At 34.5% G+C, this 12,691-nt stretch overlaps 1 pseudogene; it reads left to right on the forward strand.

Moving 5' to 3' along the window:
• The first annotated feature begins 8,279 nt into the window (after window positions 1–8,279).
• LOC149165580 (arogenate dehydrogenase 2, chloroplastic pseudogene) lies at window positions 8,280–9,467 on the forward strand (annotated as a pseudogene).
• Window positions 9,468–12,691: the final 3,224 nt, after the last annotated feature.

The raw sequence follows: 12,691 nt of genomic DNA on the forward strand, positions 1-12,691 counted from the left end.
AAAGAACAAAATACACTTTTTGGCCTCTTTTCTGCGCTCCCTAATGCACTTTTTAGCCAGTTTTCCGCATTCAGACACACTTTCTAGGTCAGAAATCATATTTTTCATTTTCCCAATATTATTTATTTATTTTCAGTTTTTTCTGAGACTGTTGCTTATGTGTCGAGAAGAGTTTATTCTCTTTTTTGAGCCACCTCTAGGCCTAGATCCACTTAGTATTTTTCTAGAGTACACCTCTATCATTTAGGAAGAGAATTGTTGAGTCGAGGAGTCTAGTGTGCAACATTTTTAGCCATTATTTTTTAGTGCTTCTCTCAATGTTTTGCAAGCTCTTTTAGATAGGTTTTTATAACACTCCGTTCCCTTTAGAATATTGTGTTGTCTTTTCCCTTTAGGATCACCTTGATCATACTCCCATTTGCAGTTTGTTTTCTACAATTTTCTAGCATTTTCACCTTTGTTTTTGCTAGTTTTTTGCATCACTTTTAGCAGATTTTTTTCCTTTAGATCCCAGTTCCTTAGACACTAGATCTTTTGTCCATTTTTTTTTTTTGTATTTGGGTTGCTTATTTGCCATCATTTCTTTTGTTGGTCGATTTCCTTCTTGGGTGGGGGATTGTGTGCTTCAGTTTGCTGTTCATTTTACTGTTCATTTTCAGTACTATTTACAGTTTATGCACTTTATTTTCGGAAACATTAGCATCATCAAAACTGTTGAGAAATATAGGGGCAACAAATTAAGTGATTTATTTTATTTTTGATAACTTCTTGTGATGTATTTTACTTAACTTGGTTAGCTTCTTCTTCACTTGATTATAATTAGTGTTATCAGCAAACAACTACCAAAACAATAAAGAACAATGATACAAGAGGACAAAAGATATAGGAAATCATCTAGGGCCAAAACCTCTCCACTTAAAAGGAAAACCCACAAGAATGCTTCTCTTCTTATAGAACTTCAATTAAAGAATTTCAAACTTGTGACCCTTGTCAAATGACCCCTCCAAGAACACATCACAATTCTTCTTGAAGGCCTTACTATTTACAAAGTCACCGTAAGTCTCTTTGCTTCAAATATGCCTTAACATCATAAGCTAAAACTTGTACCTTGAATGTAATATCTTTGCCTCTTTTGACCTGCAACTTTCATACTCTTCTGCAAAAACCCTAGGATAGCATGAGTGAGAAGAAATGGAGAAATATATCTTCTTTTCCCTTCACTTGGACTCGTCCTTTTTCCTTGTGAACTTTGTCCTAAAAAAAATATTGTTGGGACTGATGAATGACTTCTTGATGGTACTACAACTCAAATTCCTTGCAATAAATGCCAACCCTAATCGCTTCACATGTGTGAGGTGTAGGAGGCCCAAAAACAGTCCCAAACTTTCAGTGTTCCTTTTTATTTTCTTCGTTGTCTAAGAGGCTTCTTGTCCTTTCTTTTTTTCACTCCATGCTTGCTCTTAGATGCTTGATCGATGCTCCTTTGAATGAGGTTGAATGCTCTAATATATAAGCTTCCTTGAGTACCCTAATAGGTTGACTTGTCCTTCTAGATAGGCCAACTTGCTCCTTTGAAGGCCAACTTGTTCTTTGCACTATGATGAGGTCTTAGAGAGTCTTTTGAATCTAGATTTGACTCAAATAATTTTTCCTTACAATATGTAACATGCCCAAAAGAGTCTTCCAAACATGAAAATGACTCAATTGACTTGTAGACTTAATGACAAACCCTAGAAGCGCTCAATTGGTGCTTGATCTATAAAACAAATATACTTGAGCATAAAACCCATGCCTCAAGAATAACAAGAATAATTTTATTTTTTTCTTTACATAAAATACATAAAATCATGATTACATGTTCTTATGAAGACCGAACCTAGTTACATATTTCAACAAAAACATGCTTAATTAACTCATACTTGGGGGAATTTTGAGTTCTAAAATGGGTCTCCTAAGGAAATTATAAAATAATAGTGGAAATAATAAAATAAGATTAGATTACATCATCAAATTTTAGTGGAAAAAAAAAAAGAAAAAACTACTTTTCAATTCATATTTTCAACTTATCTCCCTCCAGGTTTACTCAAATTTCGAGCGGGAACACTTGTTGGATGTAGAATTTAATTCCTCATCCAAGGAATACCCATGTTGCATAATTTAGATGGACCTTGTTACACAAAAATGAGAAATACATTAAAAATGTGATTGCAATCACGTTTTTCATGTATTTCTCATTTTTTGTGCAGAAAGGTCCATTGAAAGTGTGCAACATGGGTACTATTTGGATGATGAATTAAATTTTGCATCCAATGCGTTTTCCCACTTGAAATTTGAGTAAAAAATTAAGGAGATAAGTTGAAAATACAAGTTGAAAAAGCAGTTTTATTATTTTATTATTTTTTGATCTTTTTTAATTTTTTACTCCAAAAATGGTGAATCATCCCCCATGGTTGACATCATCATCTTGAATCCTATTGGTTATTATAAAGTTTATTTTGGTTGTACATTTTTCTTATGAGGGCCATTTTGGACCTCAAAATTCCCCTAATGCCACTTGACACATTCTTCACACATGCACACCCTAAGCGAACATGAGCTTGGTGGTTGACATGAGCTTGGTTACAACCACCAAGCCAAGACTTGAAACACTCTACCATAATAATAATTTAACTCGCATAGATTAAGCCCAATTGGGTACGAGGGAGAAAAAAATCTTTGTAGTTAGGTGTAGGATTAGTGGGATAGGCTTCCAATAACACCCACTATTTCTTACATTGAGACATAGAAAGTTGACACTTTAGGGAGCTTAAAATCCTTCACAATCCCACTGTAAAAAACCAGAGTCTTTCAGAAACTCGATTTAGAGGGGTTAGACTAGGTCACGATACGAGCAGTTTTTCGAGAGTCTAACCAATTAGTGGTAGGGAATCTGGTGTCATGGATGATCACCAAGAAGCTCAAGATTCGACTGCCCTCATGGGACTAAGATATCTTAGTGACCAATCTTAGAAAAACACCCTATAGCACTGGTTGTGGGCAAGCAGTTGGTCTGCTACCCCACCTTTCTCTAGAAAACTTTGCTCGCAGGGATCATATTTCGTCAAGTGAGAAGTCCCTTGGAAGGCCATCTAAAATAGTAGAACTAGGACTTGTTTGATGATTTAGATCATCTTTATCCTAGAGGTAATTTTTTCTTTGATATAATGTGTTTTCTTGAATTAGAGTAGCACATCATAGAAAATTTTAGGGACGAACCTTAGCCCATGGGTGAAATTTAAAGGGTGTCATATTTTGGAGGGGCAATTTTTTAAAATTACACCCCTTTTCAATAGTTAGCCTAAAAAATATTTAATAAATAAATAATTATTATATTTTAGCCCATAAAAAATGGGTGAAAACATAGTCCAAGCCTAATTCATTTGGTTTGCAGGTAGAAGTTTCTTTTGATCGACCCGATTTATAGGAATGGGATTGGTTAGGGGTTATTTGTCCCTCTACCATTCTTAGAAAATTGAGGTTAGGTTGAATTCAACCTGGATTTTAGGGCCCAAATGTAGAAATTATGTGTAGGTTTGAAACTGCTCATGAAATTTACTAAATCACAACTCAAACCTACTCTACACATCTTTGGAATTCAATTCACAATCTAGAACTCAAATCATAAACATGCAAGAATATTTATCACAAATACACAGATTTATCTAGCGGAAACTAACTTCTCAAAACCCCTTCAACCTTGTGTTCATTAATCAAGTGAGAAAGAGAAGTTATTACAATTGTCAGCTCAATGCCAGAGCTCAACCTGTAAAAGCAATTCTATTCTCTCCTGCTAAATAATTTATCTTGGTTAGTACTTAACCAATTCTCAAGCCCTCTGAGATCCTATTTCCTTGCATTGTTACTTGAGGAATTATGCCCCTATTGACTAGGAAATTCCTCTATTTGATTGTGCAATTCCCGAGGATGGTCCACCTGACCTCATGCAACACGTACACACTCAACTAGTTTACAACTTCTTGTTAACTTCTTTAGAAACTCCACCACAACTGGGAAACTCATATTATTTGAATGCATGAGCTACTTATTAGTGGGTTGACCAGTTAACTAGATGATCTCTGAGTTAGACTAATGTCCCACTACTTAGCTGACCACCCACTAGTTCTATTAACAGTTAGAGCTAGTTTAACTGATTACAACTGAAATTAACTCAACCTAGGCTCCTTTAATTTAGGAATCACTACATACAAATTTAGCTTCATGCCCCTAAATCTAATTAGCTAAGTTATCTAAGTGAAAAATTCCATGTCACCTCAGTAAACTACTCCAAGCCGTCTGCTGATGTGGAATTTCGAATTTCCTCAAGTTGATAAGGCAAAATCAAATTAAGAATTTCTTGTTGAATTTTTCAATACTCCCTCTTAGCAAGAAAGGGATTATCAACGACCCCTATCATGCACTTATGTAATGTATTGGATGCTCAATATTGCTACTACTACTGCAACATCTAAAACTGAGAAGCATTAAAAAAAAACCATCGGATCAATCTGCAATTGTCTACTGGGATCAATCAAAACTTATATGCACTACTCAGTATCTGAATGACATTGATCCTCCTACTACTAAATACTATGGGCCCATGTATTAAGGGTAATTATCCATGAGACAAAAGCACCTCAATGGACCCTGCCTAATTTTCTAAAACTCTTGGACAAGGTCTTCACATCGCCCCACCTCACACTTGGAGGTATGGCTGCATCTTCTCCTTCTTCCAACTTAGCTCGAACTTTCCCCCTACTGGAGGTATCTGCTAGAGTGGATGTCTCCACTCTTCCTTTTTCCTGCCTCTCCATTTGTGGCTTCTCCACAACTTCACGAGGCTCCTTTTGAGGCTCCATTTTGAGAGATAAATCATGCTCCCTCTCAACCACAATATCTCAAATCCCTGCCTTGCTCCTAAAGGTTTTGCATGCATCTTCGACCTCAAGTGCATACAGGTTCTAATGTGAATCCTTCTTTGATAACATGTAGAAATTATGTGTATATTTGAAAATAATCATGAAATTTATTAAATCACAAGACTCAAGCCTACTCTACTCATCTGCGAAATTCAATTCAGAAACTAGAAATCGAATCATAAAAATACAAGAATATTGACCACACATACACAAATATATATCTATGGGAAAAAAACTGCTCGAAACCCCTTTAGCCTTGTGTTAATTAATCAAGTGAGTAAGAGAAGCTATTACAATTGTTAGCTCAATGTCAGAGCTCATCCTACAAAAGCAATTTTATTCTCTCCTGTTGAATGACTGATCTTGGCTAGTACTTAACAAATTATCAAGCCCTCCAAGCTCCTATTTCCGTACATTTATCCTCGATGAATTAGGCCACTATTAACTAGGATACTCCTCTAATTGATTGTGAAATTCCTAAGGATGGTCCACCTGACCTCATGCAACACCTGTACACTCAACTAGTTTATAACTGCCTTGGAAACTCCACCACCACTAGGGAACTCATATTATTTGCATGCATGAGATAATTATTAGTTGATTAATTAGTTAACTAGATGATCTATGAGTTAGACTTATGTCCCACTACTTAACTGACGACCCACTAGTTCTATTGACAATTATAACTAGTTTAACTGATTACAACTTAAATTAACTCAACCTAGGCTCCTAAATTTTAGGAATCGCTACATACAACTAAAATTCATGCGCCTAACTCAAATTAACTAAGTTATCTATATGATAAGTGCCATGTCACCTCAGTTAACTACTCCAAGCTGTCCGTTGATGTGGAATTTTGAATTTTGTCAATTTGACTAAGGAAAAATCAAATTAAGAATTTCTTACTGCATTTTTCAACACCAAGGGTTTGCAGTTTGATTCACGTAGGTTCCCAGTTGAATTTTCCCTGCATTTCAAGGTTTTCACTGTGAAGTTTGAATCTTGATTCATGTGTAAGATACGAGTTTGACAATTTGTCTTGAAGGTTGTGAGTATAGGGTGGGTGCAAGTGGTATCTAATGGGTTAGATTTTAATGGGCCGGGTCCATGATTTCAGCCTACACATGGCATCCTTCCCTGGGAATAATTAGATAGAGAGGTAAATTTTTAGATCTCGTAACCACCTTCTCATGAAAAATAGATGGAGAATCATCTCAGGACTTAGTTTGGCCCGGGAAAGGGCCATCTGAATTTTAAAGAACAAACTATGCATATAATGCCTCCGATATTGTGTTGGATTCGTGTATGCACATAACAACTCAATGTTTGAAAATGTTTTTTTTTCATTAAATACTCTCTAGTCTAGATATTTTTCTAATTGGTGCAATGGTTTAGTAACATTTTCAAGTAAATATCGTCATTTTCTCTTTGCAATGTTGGTCAACTTTGTCATTTTTCCATTGTTTAAACCTCTAATGAATTGTTGGCTTTGAGGTGCTCCATCTTTGGTCTTGAAGATGAATTTGGATGTTTAAATTTGTTTTCTGGTGAGACTATAAGGTATTAGGCATTAAATTTGATAATTCACATGGTTGAAATAAATTAATTTCCATTTGGGAACTCCAACCGTAAGTAAGCTATTTTTCTTGATCAAATATTGTTGTTTTAACTCAAATATTATGGATCTGAATGTCTCGCATCCATATGATATTGAGCATTTCAAGCATTAAAAGAGGTTCTCAATTTTTTTTTTCCTTCTCTGTTTAACTAGGTTTTTTGGCTTCACATTTGGCATTTAACCATAAAAAATCTCTCTCTGTATATCATTATGAATTTAAGTGTTCTTTAAATCAATGAGGATCAGACATTTTAGTGGTCAAATTTGTGAGAAAGTAGTAAGCATTTTAGACTTGAAAAAAATATTTTTGTTTTAAATTTACTTATTTTATGTAGTTTATTTCCTTTTGCATCACATCTAACATTGAACTGTCAAAAATATCTTTTGTACATATAAGTTGCTTCTAAAGTTAGGTGCTTTTAAATTTTGAATATTTTTTGAAATTAATGAGAGCTAGGCATGACATTCGTCAATTTCCTGATCTTTTGTTTCAAATTAAGGTTATTTTCGATTTTACATATTAGATCTCAGTTTTTTTTGGAGTATTGTGTTGAATTAAAGGTTTTTTCCTTGCGTTATCTTGCTTTTGGTGTTTGAACAATCCTTGTTTTCCTTGGATTTATAGGCATGTCGACCATAAGTAACCTTGACTCATTACAACCTTTTGGATTATAAAGCATACATTAGTCAATTTCATAACAAAATACTTTATTGAAGGATTTTTCCTTTCAATCGTAGGATACATGTTCCTATTTTTTTTTTTTTGAAATGTGATATTTTGATCTTCAGATCATTTAAAGATGGTTTTAAAACATATATGTAAGCGTAGATGTTCATTATGTTAGTATTGTTTTAATTTGTGGACCGTGCACGCACCTAATCAAGGGATGTGCAGTGGACCTCATGTGGAGGAGTGGGATTAATTTTAAGATTTTTCTGTGTTTATATAAAAAAAATTATGAACATTCAATTTTTTTTGTAGTAATCATCTTTTACTGATGTATAGACTTTCCAGTCATTAGGATATCATTGGATGGTCAAAAACATATAAAACACAATTCTTCTAATGAAATTTCAACTCTTTTTGTTGTTTTCGACTCAATATGTACGCATATCAATCAATCATGGAATGAGATGTTAATACCCTGTAAATCAATTGATGTGTCAAAAATTCTCCATTCAGTTATTAGGTAAATCCTCTATGATATGGTTTTTAAGTGATAGTGTCCCCTAGTAAGTAAAAGTATACCAAATGAATTATTATTTTGGATGTTATGAATCTAAACACTCTGGATTATCTGTTGGGGTTTTAAGTAGTTTAACCTTCCGAAGTTTTTTGTGCTTTAACATTGTTGAGGGTTTTATCTTGTTAATCGATGCAGTGTGATGTTAGAATTTTTATAAAAAATGGTTAGTTTATAGATTTCATGTTGGTCTTAAAGGTTTTGAGGTTCAGTACATGTAGCTTGACTTGTCAAATATTGTTGTACCATCAAATATTTTGCTGGTAAGAAATTTGTCTTGTATTGGTGAATTTCTATGGCTTTGTTTTCGAATAGAAAAACTTGACTTCAGATTAACCATGAATAATAGGTGTTCTAGAAGCAAAAGCTAAATTATGTTCTTACTTGTGTCATAAAATCTAAGGGTTTGATCTATCTAAATTTATATTCGAAGATGTAGCAAAGTACACCAAAAGCTTGGAGATGTTTGAATTTCAATGCATGGTTGTCTCAATTAAACCTTTATCTATTTGTTTTCAGTGTCCACATCCTTTCTTTGGTGTCAAACAATCGTTAATGCTAGCACAAATATGATACAATATATCTCTATTTTCTGTTAGGAAGAAACAAAATGGAGAATATAGTTCCCTTCTCAGACATCTGAAGATTAAAGCATTGGATGTTGCTCAACCTTTTGGTAATGAATCCAAGGAAAGTGAAGACTTTGAAACTAATAATCATTTGAAGATTGGTATAGTTGGATTTGGTAATTATGGGCAATTTCCTTAAAAAACTATGGTTAAGGACGGTCATATAGTATTGGTTCATTCTATAATGAATTATGGAGAGGTTTCTCATATGAGTTTGCTCGAAAAATGGGAGTTCATTTCTTCAAGGATGCGAATGTTTTTTTTGAAGAACATGTTGATGCTATATTGCTATGTTCATATATTATATCAACAGAGTCTATATTGAGGCCATTTCCAACTCACAGGCTAAATAGGAACACATTATTTCCAGACGTCCTTTGCGTGAAAGAGTTTCCACGCAATCTATTTTTGTAGGTACTCCCTCCAGAATTTGATATATTGTGCACACGTCCTATGTTTGGGTCTAAAAGTGGAAAAGTTGGGTGGAGTGGTCTTTAATATGTCTATGAGAGGGTTAGAATTGGGAAAGGATCAATAGAAGAATGTTGCTATAATTTTTTGTATATCTTTGTGAAAGAATGTTACAAGATGGTTGAGATGTCATGTGCTCAACATGATCGTTGCGCTGCTGAAAGTCAATTTATTACCCACTCTATGTGGAGGATGTTAGGAAAGTTGAACTTGGTATCTACTCCAATTAATACTAAAGGTTATGAAATATTGCTCCAAATTGTTGAGATCACTCATGTAGACAATTTTGTTATTTATTATAGTTTATTTATGTACAACAACAATGCAACAGAGTAGTTGGAGAGATTGGACATGGATTTTGATGCTTTAAAGAAGCAATTTGTAAGGAAGTTGCACCAAATAGTTAGAAAACAATTATTTGAAGGAATTAGTCATGGGGAAGATTCTCAACAAATTTCATCATTTTCTAACATGAAAAATTCCCATTCTTTCACACAATTCTTTAGGTGATCAAGAAATAAATGACTTATCTAATAATGGATTTAAGTAGTTCACCCTGCATTTCAGGGGTTTGCATTGTGTATTTTAAATCTTGATTCACGTGTAAGATATGAGTTTGTCAATTTGTATTGAAGGTTGTGAGTATAGAGTGGGGTGCAAGTCGTCTCTAATGGGTTAAATTTTAATCGGCCAAGTCCATGATATCAGGATGTGCATGGAATCTTACCTTGGGAATAATTAGATAGAGAGATCAATGGAAAGATCCCATAACCACCTCATCATGAAAACCAGATGGAGGACCATCTCAGAGACTTGGTTTGGGGCGATCAATTGGCTTAATGTAAGTCCAACCCCCTCTTTGTTGTTCCATTTACCCATTTGGAGATGGCTATAAGTTGTATATATTTGTATCTTTACTTGAAGTTAATTCACATTTTGATTTACTTGTTAGGGTACTTTTTATATCATTATTCATATTGTTTCCTGTATCCTAGGAGAGAAGTGTTGAAGAAAAATGTAATTAGGTTCAATATTTGTAAATGAAATTTTGATATATGTACTTTTTAAGAAAAAGAAATACTATTTTTGTAAATTAAATGAATTTGTTTCTTGTTCATTTCATAAGTTTGGAAAAAGTCAAAGAGTCAAAATCATATGTAAGAAGCTCTTCTTGAGTCTTCATGTAATGTATATGGGTCAACCTAGTGTCAAATAGCCCTCCAAGACAAGCACCATCCTCTAAAGAAGAAGACTACCAGTAAATGATGAAGAAATAGTCATATAATTGTCAAGTTGGCTCATAAAAGGTGAGACACCAGTTCAGTGGTCATGTCGGCTTATTTATGGAGACTAACTACTATATATACCCCACTAAACTTCACAGAATAGTGGAATAGAAACTCAGACACCTCTGAGATTTCAAGCATCATGCAACTTCGGATAAGGAGAAAAAATATCTTCGCATACACCTCTGAAGTCGTGGTCAAGCATAGTGGTATAGGGTCTCAAATGAGGTGCAGGAATACTAGTCTCTGCAACTTTGGTTATAACTACAGTACGTAATTACAGTGTGATCTTCTTGGTGGTATTACTCTCAACTATGGAGCTCTCAGTGCAGGAGGAGAATCACAGTCATGTTCTGGGCATAGTTATGATAATAAGGATCTCAGTGATACACTCAACATGCTCTCTAATCAAGTTACAGTCTTCATATAGTTGTAGAAGCTCGGTGATCTCACAGTGATTCATTCACATACTCAAAACAATCATAATTTCAGTAATATAGAATTCATGGTCTTTGTCATAATGAGGACAAGATCATGATCTTGGTGCACAATATAGAAACCTTGTTGACATGATGAAGATCTCATGGAAGAATGAAGCAATGAAGAAGCAATAGTCATGACCTTGGAGCCTAAGTACATACCTTAAGACGATATCGGTACAGTTAAGACCTTGATGAAAGTGCAAAGATGTTACAACATCAGTGAAGATCTTGATGATGACGTCAATGGTGTAGCAATGATGATTATCTCAATAGTGACAAAGAAGAGGATTGGTGTCTTGGTCTTGGAGTGGCATAGTAAGTGAAGGGTCATGGTCTTGGTGTTCGTCAATTAGAATCTCTATAAGAAGAATTATGTGTGGGTTTTTCTCTCCAAGAGGGAGAGGTTTTAGCCGTAGGAGAATGCCAACATTTTGTGTTCTTGTCTCTTTGGTTTTGGTAGCTATTTGATGAAATAAGAAACACACATTCTAATATTTTCAAAGAGAAGATTGTGATAATAAGAAAATTAAGAATGCCTCGCAAATAGTTATCATGTCAAGAAGAATCTAATTAACTACATCTACCCTAGATTCTTCAACATGGTTTCAAATCTATGGTTGTAGTCTAAGGAAGGGAATAAAAGAGACATACAAAGATATTTATTTAAGAAACATCAAAGCAAGGTGGAGGGTTTGAAGGAGCAAGTCTACAACAAGCGAGTCTACAATAATACATGGAGCATCAACTTCAATTATTATATTCATACACTCAACACATGTTTAGTTTGATGGAATGTATCATTACCATTCCCAGGATCCTCACTTTTTGATCACTGAACCTTCTCTATGAAATAAATGACAATCTTAGCATAAATTATAGACTTGGGGATATAGATATGGTAGAACTGACCCAATGAGTGCCTCTCACAATCCAGGTTATGCGACTGTCTTAATCTACTGCAACAAGGAAGTTTAAGTAATAAGACAGTATCTCTATACAGTACTACACACACTCTCCATATAGTGCCTCTCTACACAAATCGTATGTACAATGCATCACTGTCTCGAGACAGTTCCATTCCAATACACTTATCACAGCCCTAGATTTTGTCTATGATCTCAATGGAATAGTGCTCAGGTCAGAACATAAGTCTCTCTATCGTAGGTTGGATAATGCTCGATGTATGCGCTTGCTGATACACTCAGAGGAATATAGAGTGTGATAAAATCCACTTGTGGAATAACAATATCACTAGCATGTCAACAATATTCTCAAATGTAGAAGTTGAAGATACCTTAAAAGATGAATTGGAAGTCAAGATGATCTCAAAACAGTATCGATGATATCAAGATAAAAAATGTCATGATGTTAGAACGTCCCCAAATAAATTTTGGTAAAAGGATACTGGTGGTTCATGATGGGCAGCTCAAGCAAAAGAAGCATCAAGGTGAATATCTCCTCTTCACATGCCAAGTAAGTATCTTTCATGTTTTTGGTTTAATGACTTTGTTTTGCATATAGAAATATTGGAGGATAGTCATAGTTCTCATGAAAAAGGTCCTTGTATATAATAAGGAAGATTATCATAATCCTCATAGAAAAGAGAAGTCATTAATATCTATGGGAAGGTATCAGAAGATCAAGTAGTGCTTGAATGTATCAAGAGACTCATAGGAATCATATGAAGCCACTCAAATGTCACCATATGCCAAAAGAGGAGACACAAAGAGAGATATATGAAATACTAGAAGATATTTTCTCTAAAATCGTGGTAAAGAAGGTCACATCACTTAGACCTACACAAAAATTTGGTCCACTAAGAACAAGCAATAGAGATATTTCCAAAGTCCAATGATTTGGATGCCAAGAATATGGACACTACAAAAAGGATTGTCCTAAACTTAAAAAGGACAAAAACAACAAAAGAAAAAGGGAGGAAGCTCATGTAACTCAAGAAGTGAAAGAAGAAGACAAGAAGCAAAAGAAGGAAGATCCACCAGATCTCT

The sequence above is a fragment of the Pinus tabuliformis genome, chromosome 5_1 (genome assembly GCF_031772625.1).
Source record: "Pinus tabuliformis cultivar Carrire ecotype Pingquan chromosome 5_1, CPIR1, whole genome shotgun sequence".
NCBI classification, from domain to species: Eukaryota; Viridiplantae; Streptophyta; class Pinopsida; order Pinales; family Pinaceae; genus Pinus; species Pinus tabuliformis.